Source organism: Pteropus alecto, unplaced genomic scaffold, assembly GCF_000325575.1.
Source record: "Pteropus alecto unplaced genomic scaffold, ASM32557v1 scaffold365, whole genome shotgun sequence".
Taxonomy (NCBI): domain Eukaryota; kingdom Metazoa; phylum Chordata; class Mammalia; order Chiroptera; family Pteropodidae; genus Pteropus; species Pteropus alecto.
The window spans coordinates 859053-875452 of NW_006436299.1; the positions used below are offsets into that span (position 1 = coordinate 859053).

Genomic DNA, 16400 nt, shown 5'->3' on the forward strand with positions numbered 1-16400 from the left:
TCCCAGGCAGTCCGCCCCCCCCCCCTCGTTCCCTTAAATGAAGTAGAACATCTTTCAAGGAGCTGGTATGGGAATCTTAGTGGCCCTCCCCAGCTCCCAGAACTCAAGTCTCCTTCATACCAAGGTCAATCCCTAGGGATACAAAATGTTAGCTTTACACAGCTGTTTTGTTCACAGGTGTATCCCTAGCATGTACAGCAGTGCCAGACACACAATAGATGTTCAGTAAATACTTGTGGAATAAATAGGTGCTATTGACCAATGAACAGAGAGCCTACCTTAAATTGTCTTTGAGAAAAAAATAAATCCGACCAATCTTCCCACTTTTCTCTAAGAAAATAGTAAGCAAGTGATTGAGAAGTTTGAACAAGTCAATACTGGGCTGTAAATTCTCCGGTCTTCACTTACTCATTTGATAAGCATTCGTTAGATGTTTACTGTATACCATCTATGTGTAGCTCTGGGGATACAGAGATGAATCAAACATAGCCTTGCCCTTGAGAGCTTACAGATTAGTGAGACAGAGCTAAGTCAAATAAAGTACAGTAAAGGCCTTGAAAGAGCAAAGGATAAAATGGTCACAGAGGAGAGACACCTAAGACTGTAGGGAAAAAACAAGGAGCCCCAACTCTTGCCAGGCAAAAGAGAACAACGTGGTAAATAGTGCAGTACTAGGCTGACAGAGGAAACTGCTGCTCAGCAAGGCAGGGATGAATAAAGGGAAACAGGTCTGAGGCCCAAGCCCTGGATGCAACCACAGAGTCTGTCTGGTGCTGGAGGCTAAAGCCATAACTCCTGCACTGACTGGCTTATACAGGACCAATCCCTATCCTCTGGTATATTTCACATGAATAGATGCCTCCCTTAGATGTGGGGAAGAATAGTATGAAGAAGAGCATATGTGGGGCATAGGTAGCGCCAGAAGATGAAGAAAAGATTTATAAGAAAGAGAATAAGAAAGGGAGGAAGGAAGAAGGGAGAAAATAAGGAGAAGAGAGAGGGAGAAAGAGAGAGAGAGAGAAGGGAGATCACTATCACATCATTTTTGTTTTATTTGTACTTATCCACAGGACGGTTTTCTCTATCATTGACTCAGAAGGAAGGAAGGAAGGAAGGAAGGAAGGAAGGAAAGGAGAGAAAGATAGATGTTGGAAGGGTCAGGTAGATGATAGAGATAAGAGAGAAAGATGATTCAGAGAAGCACGAATGACAGTAAGGGAGAAATCCCTGAGAAAGAATATAGAGAAATACATAGTAGAAAGAAATGAATGATAGAGGGAGATGAATGACAGAGTAAGAGAAACATGATAAATAAGTAGATGATAGAGAGGTAAATAGATGAAAGCTTTTTAGTAATTTATTCAGTCATTTACTGTGACAGGCTCCATACTAGACACTGAGGGTGCAGAGCTGTCTAAGATAAGGGCCCTGTTTCTAACAAGCTTGTTATATAGTAGGATAATTCAGTGGAAACAGAAAATCTCAGTGGTGCAAGATTCTAAAGGCCTAAAAAAGGTAATCTTGAGGAGAATGGCCTTGCTGGGGAAAACACGGGTTGAAGTGGTTACAGGCCAGACACAGACAAGGAGGTATAAGAAGAAGGGCAGGGGAAGCTGCCTGTCAAAGGGCAGGAACCAGAGTCACAGGTTAGCAGCAGTAGCTAAGATTTATGGGAGGAAAGCCAGGTGAGGCCCCTACTTTTAACCATATTGCTCTATTATGGATTTCAGAGTGCCTAGCGGGGAGGCCGAAGGCACAAGAAGACTTTGTACTGGGATGGAGGATGGTGCCTGCTCCAGAGTCTCATATGCAAAGCACTGATGCTAGAAATCTCTCTAGCTTCTATTACCTGGTAGTCATCCGTTAACAACTATTTATATGTCATCTCGCAGAAGTATAATGTACTACTACAGACTGTGTACCATGTGAATCTATATACCTCTGGGAACTGAGGATACAGTGGAGAATAGGGCATTGCTCTTATTTTTGGCCCTTCTTTCACATCCAGGATTCCCAAAGTTCTTCCAAGTCCAGGGTTTAAAATGTGAACAGTCAGCTTTGATATCACCTTCTCCCCAACCATCCAATTCCTCACTGAGTTCTACTAAGACTTCTTTTATGATATATCTCTTGGCTTTGCGCCTCTCTCTCTCTCTCTCTCTCTCTCTCTCTCTCTTTTTCTTTCTCTCTCTCTCTCTCTCTTTCTTTTTCTTTCTCTTCTCATTGAGACTATTCCACATAATCACATTTCTCTATAGAACCCACCACCAATACCTCCTGTTCTAGTCCAGGCCCTTAACACTTTACGTCCAAAATATCATGCCAGTCTCCCAGCCAGTCTCCCTTTGTTCCACCTTCAGTCACAGCTTTTAGATCATATCATGTCAAACACCAACTGAACTGAAGCACCCTCCTATTCAAGAATCTTCACTGGTTACCTATTTCTTACCCTGTTCTGCATCAAATGTAAACTGGATCAGACATTCAATGACCTCTATAACCTATCTTTACCCATGCAGCCCAAACTCTCATGTCGCTGCTCCAGTCACACTCTGCAAACAGCTTTATGCCTTTGCTGTTGGTTTTCCAGTAGCAACCAGCACAAGCTCTGGAGTTGGACCACTTTGGTTTGAATCTCAGCTCTACCACTTATTAGCTCTATTGCTTTAGATAGGTGACTTTACTTCTCAGAGCTCTATTTGTCATGGCAGTAAAATGGGGATAAAAGTACCTAATTAAAGGAGTTTGTAAAGATCAAGTGAGACAATGCATGCCGACTGCTTAGAACAGGGTCTTGTAAGCTTTCAACAAATTTTAGTTATTACCGTGACTGTTCCCTCCACCTGAAATGCCCCCTCCCATTTTTGTTAATCTAAATCCTACCTGTTCTTCAAAGTACTGCCCTGGTACCATCTCCTCCAGGGAGCTCGTCATTAGTAACCTAGTCTTCACAATTTAGCCTATAATAATATGATGTTTTATATTGCTCATGATTATTTCTTGTGTGTTAGTCTCATCCTACCAACTACACTGAGCCAGCAGACAATGAAACAAAAATGAGTGAGACAGATCTAGGTTCATATCCTAACTCTACCACTGTGGATGTGTGATTCTATGCAAGTCACCTAATCCATCTGAACTTCAGTTGTCTTATCTGAAAAAGGGAACAATAATCCATACCTGGCTAGGTTATTGTGGGGATTAGAGATAATATTCTCAAAGCATCTAGGACACAGCCTGATGCATAGCAAGTGGTCAATAAATAATAGGTACTATAATAAGAGTTATCAGGTCAGACTTGTCCTTCTTAATGGTTCAGAAGTACTCCCACCCAGATTTGTCCATCCACTGTCAAAATTTTGCTACACTCCTCCCTCGCCACACTTTGGAAAGTAGCTTACAAAGGCCCCTACTCTCTCTAGGGTTTATCCAGGAATAGGGAACACTTCCAAAGGTGACAGAAGCAAGGCAGTAGGGGCTTTTGGACTACTGGGAGAAAAACCACAAGCTGGAGGGAAGAAAATCCCAGCATAGGAACTGCAGCCAGAGTTGGAGCTTTCCATTTCTAGTTTGAGAAAGGAGAGGAAACTATCTATAGGGAGTAATACTTGGTCTTTCATTATTCCTGAATAGCTCTAGAATTAGTTCACACTTACATTCCAATCTTAGCTGTGTGACCTTGGGCAAATCACTTCTCTGAGTTATAGATTCTTTCTTTGTAAAATGGGGAAGATAACTATCCTTTACTCACAAATTGTAGTCTGGATTAAGTGCAGTCTCATGTGTGAAAATACTCAACATAGTGCCTGACATACTATAAACTTTTAAAAAAAGTAACAGGGACCACTTATTGAATACTTAAGATGTGCGAGGCACTAAGCACTTTGCATGTATTAGCTGATTCAATCCTCATTCCAACTTTATCAATAAAAGCTGTTATTATCCCCAATTTACAGATTAGAAAATAGAGACACAGAAAGATAAATTGTTTTGCTAAGAGTACACAGCTGGTAACCGGCAGTTGGGAATGAGGCTTAGATTCTCTAGCCCTTTCTAGGATACCACACAACCCCTCTTTCTCAAAGAACAATATGTCTCAAAAATTTGTATAGCTGAGGCTTCTCCTAGCCATTCCCTCAAGAAGCAGTCAGTAAAAAAATCCTCAGTAGTCTTAGAGTTTAACCTATCCATTCTTTAGGCAGTGGGGACGTGGGATGAGCTAAAATAAACAGAGAAGTAAGAAAATGCCAACCACTAACCAGGCAGCTCCAAGCCTAGCTGTGGCGGCAATAATCTCTTTCTTCTAAGGTTGGTTCAAGTACTATCATTAAACACACACCCTATCATTCATTACCTTAAAACTCCTTTCTTAGGAAGAAAAAAGTAAAGGATATTGAAGAAAGAAAGCAGCAGCCATGGTAGCCATGGCTACTAGTAGTACCTACCAGAAAAGTTGCCAAGGTGGGGAGGTGGCTTAAGAGAGAGCTGGGTATCCAGCCAGCTCAGATGCTCATCAACAACCCCTCCAGCCAGCCCTTAGTACTTCTTTCTGCAAGCTGGATCCTCCCTTAGTTGAGAGCCATTTGCCTTCCTGTTAAGATCTCCTGAAATGAAGGGCCATCAGCCCAGTCTCCTGAGTATGATCCAAGGGGCTCACGCACAGTCAGGTTCTACTTTCAAGAACAGAAAGGAGTGGCATTGAAGGCAAGGTATGACCATCAGCCTGGTTGGGCCTAGATCTTGCCACAGCCTTAGGGAATGAAAGCCAGTGTCAAGAGCTGGATAAGAATGAAGACGCTGTTCCAGAAACCAGCCAGCACCCTGGTGGCAAAGGGAAGGATGAAAGACAGTTCCGGCAGCATAAACAGCCCCCCTGTTCCTTACTCCAGCCTCTTCTGAGCCCTGGCCCGCCCCCTTCCATAGCTCAGAGGCCAATAAGGAAGCTGGGCCCCCAGCCACTGCTAGAACTCAGGAAAAGAGCAAGGAAATGATGTTTGGAAAAGATAAAGCTGGTGTCTAAAAAGAATTTTTAAAAATATACGTAAGTGAGAGAGAAAAATACCCCAGACACATACACGTAAAAGAATTTCTGTGCTTCCTGGACTGAGTTGACCCCACCCGGCCATCTCCACAGGTCCTCTGGGCCCCAGAAAAAGGAAAGCCTAGATCAACCAGGCCTAGCAGCCTCCAGGGCCAGATTTTACACAGCTGGGGGTAAGTGACGTAGAGATTCTCCAAGGTAAAGGTGTTGCTGAGATATAAAGCAGGGGTCCCCAACCCCCAGGCCATGAACTGGTACCAGTCTGTGGCCTATTAGAACTGGGTCACAAAGCGGGAGGTAAGTGGTGGGAGAGTGAGCGAAGCTTCATCTGTATTTGCATCCACTCCCCAGCACTAGCATCACTGCCTCAGCTCCACCTCAGATCACTGGGCATTAGATTCTCATAGGAGCACCGGTCCCTGATACCAAAAAGCTTGAGGACCACTGGGCCATATTTACATGGTCTACGGTTCCTATGGGCACCTGAGCAGACCCAAAGAAAACTCCTTTCCACACCAGAGATTCCACCTCCAGAAGAGTAGCATTGGGAGTCAGCATCTCTGACTCTGTCATGAATTTTCTCTGACCCTTGGCAACTTACTCTCCCTCTCTGAGCTTTTGTTTTCTCTCTGCAAAATAAAACATTGTCTCCATCATCACAAACAACCCTTCCAGCTATAGCATGATGTAACAGGCCTAGGTCTCAGGCTTCAAATAATGTCCTCACTGACTTGTACAATAGCCAGAACCTAGAACAGCCTCACATGAATTTGTTGCATATTCTAAGCCCAAGATCAGGCATCAGACTTTAATTTCTCTTGGGGATTTAGAGTTGGGGAGTTCCCTTCATAATATTCCTGATCCCCATTTCAGTTTTCTTTGGCCTCTTGTCCCAATTCCAGCAATTTCTGGCTCCAGAAAGGGCTTCCGCGAACTCCCCCAGGATAAGAAATATGCTAGGGCCTTTCCTCTTTAGGGAAATCATTCTCAGAAGCTGAAGGCCACTTCCCCTCTCTTCCCTCTGTACCTCCTAGAGAAGTCTGGGTCGATGTTTATCTGTTCCACAAAAGGCATGTGCCATTAAAGTAAGCCCATGGGCCTTCCTTTGGTAGTTAGAAGTACTGTATAGGGAAAGTTTGGAGATTTTGTGGGCATATGGATCTGGCTTGGAGTCTCAGCTTTACCAGTGACTAGTTGTTTGGCCTTGGGCATGTCACATAAACTCAATTTCCTTAACTGCAGAATTCAATAAATGGTATCCTCTATCCAAAATAGTAATAGGAAAGGGACCATTAATAGCAAGAAAAATAATTTATTCAATCCAATGAAGATGAAAGAGAAAGGACTAGTTAAGAGAAGGTTCAAAAGCCAAACTTAGATTCTGAGCTTCTTCAAACTGCAAATTCTGATTCAGGAGATCTAGAATGGGTCCAGATTTTTATTTTCTTTTCTTTTATTTTATTTTATTTTATTTTATTTTATTTCTAGATGAGAAGAGAGCCAGAGCAGGAGAATAATCTCTCTTTTGTTTTTAAAATTTTTTAAATAAATTTATTTATTTATTTTAATTAGTTTCAAGTATACAGTACATTGGTTAGACATTTATAAGTTCATAAAAGGATCCCCCCAATTGCTCCCTCCCTCCCCTGGCCCTCTACCTAGCCAATACATTAATGCTAAATGCATTCCCTATGCCATGCTCCCTAACCCTGTGACCACCTATCAACTACTAATTTGTACTTCTTTAACACTTCACCCCATTCTCCCAGCCTCCCAAGCCCCCTATCCTCTGTCTGTCACCAGATTGTCCTCTTTATTTGTGAATAGGCTCCAGATTCTGACATTCTAACTAGTTCTAGGGTGATGCTGATTCTGCAGATGTGATAACCACACTTTGATAATATATTACAGAATACAATATCATTAGCAGTACACTAGAGAATAACCCCTGGTCCAAAAGAAAAATCAGGATAAACAGTCTCTTCTCATGTCATTACTAAGGCCTAGGTGTCTAGCCTTCCCTAATCTTCTGGTAACCAAGTGCCTTCCTCCTTCCATTCAGTAACCCAGCACATAAAAGTGCTTCCTGATGAGGCTTGCCAATCCCCACTTCCTAACAAAATAAAGGGCAATAAGTTTGATAGCAGTCTGGCCTTGTCAATGGCCAGGTGAGGATGAGATAATTATGACTAGAAGAACAAAGAACAAGCATGTTCATGGGACTGGCTGGGATAGGAAGGCAGGGTGGGAGTATGAGTTGAGTAGTCACCAGATGAGGTAATAGAATAGGCATGTTGGGCACAAACAGCATATACTTGAGAAACCTTTGGGCTAAGTCAGAGGTCCCCAACCTTTTTGGTACCAGGGATCAGTGCTTTCCTCTTATGAGAATCTAATACCTGATGATCTGAGGTGGAGCTGAGACAGTGATGCTAGTGCTGGGGAGTGGCTGCAAATACAAATGAAGCTTCGCTCACTCACCCACTGCTCACTTCCTGCTGTGTGGCTTGGTTCCTAATAGGTGATGGATCGGTATTGGCCCATGGCCTGGGGATTGGGGACCCCTGGGCTAAGGGATATAAGAGTGGAATGTGAGTAGTTTGGCTAGTTTAGGATTTGGGGAAAAGGCTGGGAGATGGGGTGAATTGAGTTCCAGATAACATGACCAAATATAACCTCCTATATTTGAGGGAAAGTAAAGATGACCGCTTTTCCAATGCTCAGAGGATAAGAACTGGGCAAGAGTGCAGAGTGATGTGGGTACATGCAAGCTGAAGTGGCAGATCAGTCAGAAGCTAGCTCCCAGAAGAGTCCTTATAAAGACTGTTAAGAAAGGTGAGAGGAGGAAGGAGGACCAATTCTGAAAGGAGTCAACCTCTAGCTGCATTTGTGGGCTGTCACCCCAATACCTTCATATAGCACTAACTGTTTCTGAGCCTGACTTCCAGCAGACCCCTCAAGAGATACTTGGAGTGGGGCAAGTAAGGAATAAGTAGCAAGAGAACTATGGCTCTGCCCCAACTCAGGGCAAAAAGGAAAATATGGCCCCTGTTGCTTGGGGTTTTGCTTAGTCCAAGTTCTGGGCCATAACTTACTGCAGGTTCTTTCCTCTTTTGAAAGTGTTTAGGCAAGTAATACAGGACACAAAAAAGTGTCCTTTATTAGTTCTGTTTACTATCTGTGGCTCTTCCATGCTCATTCTGACCCACTCAACGAGAAGGGAAGCCTGCACACAATACATAGCTTGTTTATCTGACAGAAGAGGGGGAAGCTGCTTGATCACCAGGAAGAGATATAGAACTATGAAGGCCCACTCACATCTCATTGTTAGTTGAGGGATCTTACAGCCTGGTGATCCAGAGATCCTTACTGTACATCCATCCAAGGAGAATATGTATGTGTATGTGTGTGTATTGTGTATGTGTGTATATTGTGTATGTGTAAATGTGCATGTCTTTATGTGTAGGTGTATCTGTGTATATGTATGTGTGCATCAGTGTATATATGTGTGTATGTGTATAAAAACGCATGCCTGTGTGTGTATGTTTGTATGTGCATGTGTGTATGTGTGTACATGTGAATGTGCATGTGTATATGTGTTTGTGAATGTGGGTCATGTATGTATGTGTATATGTGTGTCTGCATGTATATCTGTGTGTATATGTATGTGTGTATGTATGTATAATTTTAGAGAGGATATTTATGACAATGGCTTTCTTTTCAGTCTGGGAAAGTTATAATCTGGGTCATCTGAGATATTGGTACGTTATGTAGACAGGGCTTTTGGTACCGTTCTGCTTCTCTACCTTTCCCACCCCTTCCACCTCCTCCACTTCCTTCACCTCCCTTCACTTCTCTAAATAGCCAGGTCAAGATCTTTCATATAAATCTGCTAGATCCCCTTCTCCGCTCTCCACCTCAGGATCCCCTCTCCCCAGCTAAAAGAAACCCAGGGTAGTGAATAAGAGAGGAATGGAATGTTGGGGTGGAAATAAAGTCTCCCCCAGGTGCTGTGATGTGTGTTAGCGGGTACCTTTTGGCTTTATAAATAGAGAGTGATAACTTCTTCTGGATAAGGGCTTTACATTTGACCTCATTTTCATTTCTCCATTCACACTGAAATCTTTAAAACATGGGGACATCTCTTTTTCTAAAGAATGTTGGAGAGAAGCAACCATATGAATGATGCAGGAGAGCTTTGCAAATATTAGAGGCTAGAAAAATGCTTAGTAATTTAGAAACATAGTACTTGGAATTCTCTTACAGAGTGGGCCGGGGAGCATATTCTAGTTTTTCTATGGATAGTTTGATAAAACGTACCAATCATAGACAATTTCTTGTCAATTGTCCCAAAGGCAAGGAGGAGAATGGTGCATATTTCATATCTTCTAGAAGCAAGGGGAGCAAGTCAAGAACTGAATAATGAAAGAAGGCTTTTCTCTCTTCCCTATATATACAAAATCTAAGGGTGCAACTCCAAAAGGCTATGGAACACTTCAGAGGAGCACACAGGGAAAATAACAACAGATTCACAGAGCACCACCTGTAGAATCAGCTTCTGCTGGGATGCCTGATTTCCTAAATCACCATACAGAGTGATAAAGAAGATAGAGGATGTTTTCCCTCCAGCTCTTGTTTCTATCAGGAATATTTGTAGCATCCTTTAGGAAGAAGGTTATGAGAATAACACAAGATTTCCTTTCTTCTCTCATTAAGCCAAATATATCTTTTAGCTCAAACTCAGTATTGGAGATGCTACTTTTCAGGGAAAAGATGGAATCTACAAAAGTTTTTCCAAAATTAAGTCTCAAAGTCCTTAGAATTATTTTTGGCCACTCCCTAAGTAATCTCCACTACTAAAGGCATGAAGCCCTAGGACAATAGCTAACAATAGCAAGGACCCCAATAGAACCAAGAGTATCTACTCACTCTCTTTGAGCAAACATGACAATGAGGAAGGGCCAATGCTCAGCAGAGCTGCAGCACAGTGAGCAAGGAGCACCGTAATGGGAGATGAGGTTTGAGGTTGGTGTTATGCCAAGGCCAGATCATGGAGTTTTCCAAAGTCAAAGTGAGCAGTTTGAATCTTATTCTCAGTTCAGTGGGAAGCTACTAGAGGTAATTAAGCAGAGGACTACTGTGATTTAAGTTTTAAAAAGATCTCACTTGTCTGATGGATTTAGGTAGGACAAGAGAAGAAGGCTCTTATAGATAAGAGATAATGGTGGTTTGTTCAAGGGAAGAAGCAGTGGGGGTAGAAAAAAGAGGTCTAGAGATATCTTGAAGAGGTAGAGCTGACAGTGTTTATTGATTGATTGAATATAAAGAGTGAGGAAAAAAGGAGAATAAACCATGACATTTGGGTCATCTGGTATCTGTTCCTTTTTAGCACAGAATTCATTTCTGAAATTGAGTCATTAATAGTTCTAAAAAAAAATGTTGGAAGTCTCCACTGTTCTTTTATTCTGGCATTTATGGAGCTCCTATCTACATTTAAGGTACTTGGAGAGGTATTATGGAACATGCCAAAATGAGGAAGTTATAGTCCCTGTGCTCAAGGAATTTACAGTGTGATAGGGGGCAAATAAAAATACCTAAGTAACCACTAAACAGGGCAGAAAGTCATGTCATAAAGGAAATGCTAAAAAGTGAGAGTTAAATAAAGGAGAAATCACAGCTGGTTGAACCAAGGAAGATTTTACAGACTCTGAGCTAATTTGTGAAGACTCAGTACAATTTCAGCTGGAGAAGACTGGAAGAGAGGTCATGCCAGGTCTTTGCATAAACAAGAATAAGAAAAGCAGGAATATGCTGAAGTTTCTATAAGGTACATAGGAAGTAAAATTAGAATGATGTAAGAACATGATAGGCCTTAAGTGTCAAGATAAAGCATTTACTTTACATAATCCAGTAGACAAGAGAGAGACTTTGGAGGTTCTGTGATAGGAGAGCATCATGATAAAGGCAGTATTTTAAAAGGTTATTCTAGTAGCTACATTTAGGATGAGTTATGTGGATAAATACTGAAAGCATAGAGAAGTGAGTAGGCTAGCACAATACACACAAAAGGTAGAATTAGACAAATGACAGTGAATGGAGCAGAAGGGAAGGATGTGAGAGAGAACATAAAAGACAGAATCAACAGCATTGGACTACTAATTAAATACGGAGAGAGAATAGTTAAAATGACTAGAAAAATGGTGGCATCACTAATCAAGATAGGGAAGTCAAAAGCAGAAGCTGGCTTCAGGAGACATGAGTTTGCTTTTAGACATAAGTTTGTTTGTTGCACTGTCAAATTACATAGAAAAGCATGCACAGCAAGAAGTTTGACATCTAGGCTGCAGTACTGAAAAGTGGTTAGGACAGGGGCTGGACTGGGTCTGGACATGTAGTCATTATCCACAGAAAGGAGGAAGCTGGGGCCATTGCAGTAGTCGAACTGCCCACAGTAAATGCATACAAAGGAAAGAAAGTGGATGACACATCTCTACAGCACACCTATGGTTCAGGTAAGAGAGGAAGAAGAACTCATCAAGGAGACAAAACAATAAAATGCCATTTTAAATGATATTTTTAAAAATAAGTATCAGCAAAGTTGCAGAGAAATAGGCATTCTTATACCCTGCTAGGTGGGAATGGATATAGGTACACATCTGCTAGAGAGAAATTTGTTATATATTGTCAAGAGACAGAAAAAAGTTCATACTGTGCTTGCTTCAGCCAACATATACTAAAATTGGAATGATATAGAAATTAGCATGGCCCCTGCACAACGATTACATGCAAATTTGTGATGTGCTCCATATGTTTTCTGGAATTAGACAGCAGTAATGGTTCCACAACCTTGTGATATACAAAAACCCTCTGAACCACACACTTGGAGGTAATGAACTTTATACTATGTGAATTATATCAGTTTTAGAATAGGTTCCTACCCTTTCATCCAGTTTTTCCATCTCTAGGCGTCGTCTATCCTAAGAGCAATTAGAGGTGCACAAATTGATTTATGTATATGAAGTATCATTCACTGCAGGATTATTTATAATGGTAAAATTAAGAATATCCTAACCATCCAACATTTAGGAAGAGTTATGTGAAGTATTATACAACTACATCAAGGAATAATAGTCTGCCACTAAAAACTATGCTTTTGAAGACTACTTAATGTTCCTGGAAATGGCTCATGATATAATAGTAAGTGAAAAAAAAATTATACAAACCTGTACGTAATACCAGTCAAATTCAAAAAATATATGTGCATACACACATATATTCATATATAAGCATATACATATTAAAAGGCTAGGTGAAAATGCAGTACTTCACCAGTAGGTTATTTATCTCTGTGTGGCAGAATTAAGGGTCATTTTTACTTTTTTTACACTTACTTAAAATATTGAAATGTTTTACACTACCCATGTGCTACTTCTTTTTTTTTTTATTAAGTTCCATGTGCTACTTTTGAATGAGAAAAATTTTCTAAAGAAAAAAGAACACCATTCTGTATAGACATAGCATGTATCCTGACAATTGTCTGTTAGAACTGCCTGACACATTCCTAAATTAGGAATCTGCAATTATACTTGTATTTCCACTTAACTACTTCAAACATCTGGATTTTGCCCTTAGGTAAATCAGCCTAGAGCTCACCAATCTAGCAAAATGCTTTCCTCAACAAATGCTTTCCTGCTTAGGAGCAGATTCCTCTGTTTATTCTACTAATTAAAAAAAAACCCAAAAACTCCACTGATAGTTTTTTACCCCATTATTAGTACTGAGAGCTGTTCTTTGCTATGAGAAGCAGCCAGGGCAGGAAGAACAAGGAGAAAGTTTAGGGGAGACCAAGCAGAGAAAAAAGAAGGTCAAATCAAGGTCAGTATCAAGGCTGTGCCCAGTGGGTTGAAAAAAGAATGTGCTACTCAAAGCCTTCTTGGCTTTAGTTTCTTTCCCGGTATCTGATGGACTTGGTGGGACAAAGCTGGGTGGAGAGCAGACAAAACACAGGAAAATCTAGCTGGGGTGGGCAGCAAGTACCATTTGTGAAGCCATCTAACTGCTAATATTTGTATACCATATTTTCACTTCACAAAGAACTTTTCATATGCACCATTCCATTTAATCTTTACTACAACCTTATAAACTCCACTTTAGAAAAGAAGAAACTCAGGCTCAGAGAGTTGGAATAAGTCAGACAAGGCTTGAACCCAAATTCTTTATTTCTAAATTTCTGTAAATCATAAATTCTGGGAGTGGGGCCCAGCAATATGAATTTTAAAAAGCCCTCCAAATGATTCTGATGTATGCTTAAGTTTGAAACTCATCACTCTAAAGAATGCTGACATACATTTAAAAACAGATTTTCAACTGTAATTGAAAAAAATAGAATTTCACAAAACACAGATTTTCAAGTGGTTTCTTTAAAATACCAGCTGCTGCTTTGACTTATGTGGGGGGTGTGATCCTTCCTTAACTGTCAGTGGTTTTGTACATAATAGAGGCCATCTGCTTGAATCTGTGACCCTAGGGCAGGAACATACCACTTGATGGTAAGGAAGGTCCCAGAACCAAGAGGGCCATTTCCAGATCACAGCTTCCTTTGGTGGGGGAAGATATGAGCTGGTAAGCAGTGGCCATATATCTACCTCCCTTCTGAAGTTTCTCTTCATAAAGGCTCTCACATTGTTCCATAATTTTCTGCGTGAGCCTCTAAGAAATCCCTGCTCTGATGTATCTTTAGTTCATCAAGCTTTTAATTATTTTGGTTTTCAGGTTTTTAAAAGGATTTTGAAACAACGATTTAGGGAAAATGTGCTGCAATTGAAAAGGAATTATTTTCCTTCTGGGGAACATGGACTTCCCTATTCCCATCCCCCTAACCTACTCCCACCATCCCCCTAACCCATGCCCTACCCAATTTCCTCACTGAAGGTAACTGTTTTTTCTCTCTCTTCTCTCTTCTCCTCTCCTCTCCTCTCCTCTCCTCTCCCCTCCCTCCCTTTCTTCCTCTCTCTCCCTCTCCCACAGACACACATTTAATCATACACATCCCTTCCCATTAGAATGGAGAACGAACAAACAAATCATCTATTTCTTTGAAACTTGGACTTGACTTAAATTGGATTTTACATTTTGTCAAGGTGATCTTTGTAAAATTAAATAAAACCCATACATGGATATAGTTTTAATTTGAAAATGCTAAAGCTGAAAGACATAATCATGGAATGAAATTATAAAGTATTCGAAATTCTAGGAGTGAACAGAATTTGTTACATATCCCCTTCTATACAGGTATTAGCACTAAATTCATTCATTTATTGATTGACTGACTCATTCAGTTGTTAGTTATTGAGAGCCAAGCAAACACTGTACAAGGTGCTGGGGACAAAGCAGACAAGACAGACAAGACCTCAGTCCTCATTTATATATTTATATATGTAAATATATAATGTCAGGTAGTGATAAGTGCTATGAAAACAGAGAAAGCAGGGTAAAGGGAAGACTGACTGACAGGGGTGTGTGAGGCCAATGCTATTTCAGAGAATGTGTCAGGGAAGGCCTCTATTAGGAGATGATATTTGAGCAGCAACCTAAATGAAATCAAGGAAGGAGCCAAGTAAGTATCTGAAAGAAGAGTGTTCTAGGCAGAGGCATCAGCAAGGGCAGTGGTCTCAGACAGAATCAGCTTACCATGGTCCAAGAACAACATGAGAGCCAATGTGACTAGAGTGGAATAAGCAAGACAAAGAGTGGTAGAAAATGAGGTTAAGGAAGGAGCCAGAGACCAGTTGAGTGAGTTATTTTAAGGACTCTGGACTTATTTGTAAGAGTGATAGGAATAAACCCTGTGTCTAGTAGGTACCAAGGAGTTTAAAAAGTCTGCACTAAGGCTGTCTACTATTGCCACTGTTATTCAATATAACATTGGAGGTCCTAGCAAGTACAATCAGGCAAGAGAAAGATATAATAGGCATCTAAATAAGAAACGAAGAAGTCAAACTGTCACTATTTGTGGATGACATGATTCTCTATATAGAACACCATAAAGACTCCCCAAGAACACTTCTAGAAACAATAAGCAAATACAGTAAAGGCTCTGGATACAAAATCAATGTTCAAAAATCCATAGCGTTCCTATACTCTAATAATGAAGTGTCAGAAAAAGAAGTGGAAAAAATAATTCCTTTTGCAATTACAACAACAACAACAACAACAACAAAATACCTAGGAATAAATTTAACGAAACATGTGAAGGAACTATATAATGAAAACCATAAGACCCTACTAAAAGAAATCGAAGAAGATACAAAGAAATGGAAAGATATTCCGTGTTCTTGGATTGGAACAATAGTGCTGGGGGCTTATGGGAGACCTGAGAAAAGATCCTGAACTAGCCATGGGGGAGAACTAGAGAAGCAGGCTGTGGGATACTGCATTCATTTTAGGGTCCACAAAGAGTGTGAATGCACAGCATTTAGCCAGGAGAGCTTTGATACTGGAGATATTTCCTGTGACACACTGACAGATCATGGAACGTTAGGGCATCCTGACCTGCCCAGTACATAATACATAAGGTCTAAAGCTTGCAGCAAGAGAAATCTACATAAATGAGGCCATGTTTAAGGTCTGGTCTTGAAGAAGAGATAGTAATTGACACAGATGAAAGATGATTCTGTAGAAAGAATAGCATGTGAAAATTATGGAAATGTGAGGAAAAAATGGTGTCCTGTGGGTAGAATTAAGAGGAGGTGTGATGGGAGGTAAGACTAGAGATGCAGGCTGGACTAGAATAGGAAAGATCTAGGTTGTCATGTTAATGAGTTTGAACTTTTCCCACAGGCACTGGGGAGCCAGTGAAGGACTTTAACCAAGAAACTGGCAGAACCAAATATACATTTTGGAAAGATGTGTCTGTTAGAATTGTGTAGAGAGAAAAAAAAAAAAAAACAGGTGGACCAATTAGGAAATAAGTGATCTATAATTTAGGGATAGAGTAAAGAGGCATATTTGAGAATCAATAAATCTTTTTTAATTTAATTTTTGTTTTTTATTAATTAATTTACTATTTGTGGTGACATTGGTTAACGAAATCCAGTAAGTTTCAGCAGTATATTTTAACAGTAAGACATATATATATTTACACTTTGTGTTCACCTCCCATAGTTGATTTCTTTCTGTCACCACATATTTTAACCCCCTTATTCTGTCTACCTCCCCCCCTCCCCCTACCCACTGGTAACCACTAGTCAATTGTCCAGGTTCATGAGTCTCTGTTTGTTTGTCCTGTTCATTTGTTGCTTTTAGGTTTGTATCCCACATATAAGTGATATCATGTGATTTTCAACTTTTTCTGTCTGAC

General features: G+C 40.6%; 1 protein-coding gene and 1 pseudogene across 1 annotated transcript in view; one reads left to right on the forward strand and one right to left on the reverse strand.

Annotated features, from left to right (window-relative positions):
- Positions 1 to 16400, reverse strand: part of SHROOM4 (shroom family member 4) — a 224361-nt gene that overhangs the window by 41269 nt on the left and 166692 nt on the right. The window lies entirely within an intron of this gene.
- LOC112481028 lies at positions 11754 to 11854 on the forward strand (annotated as a pseudogene).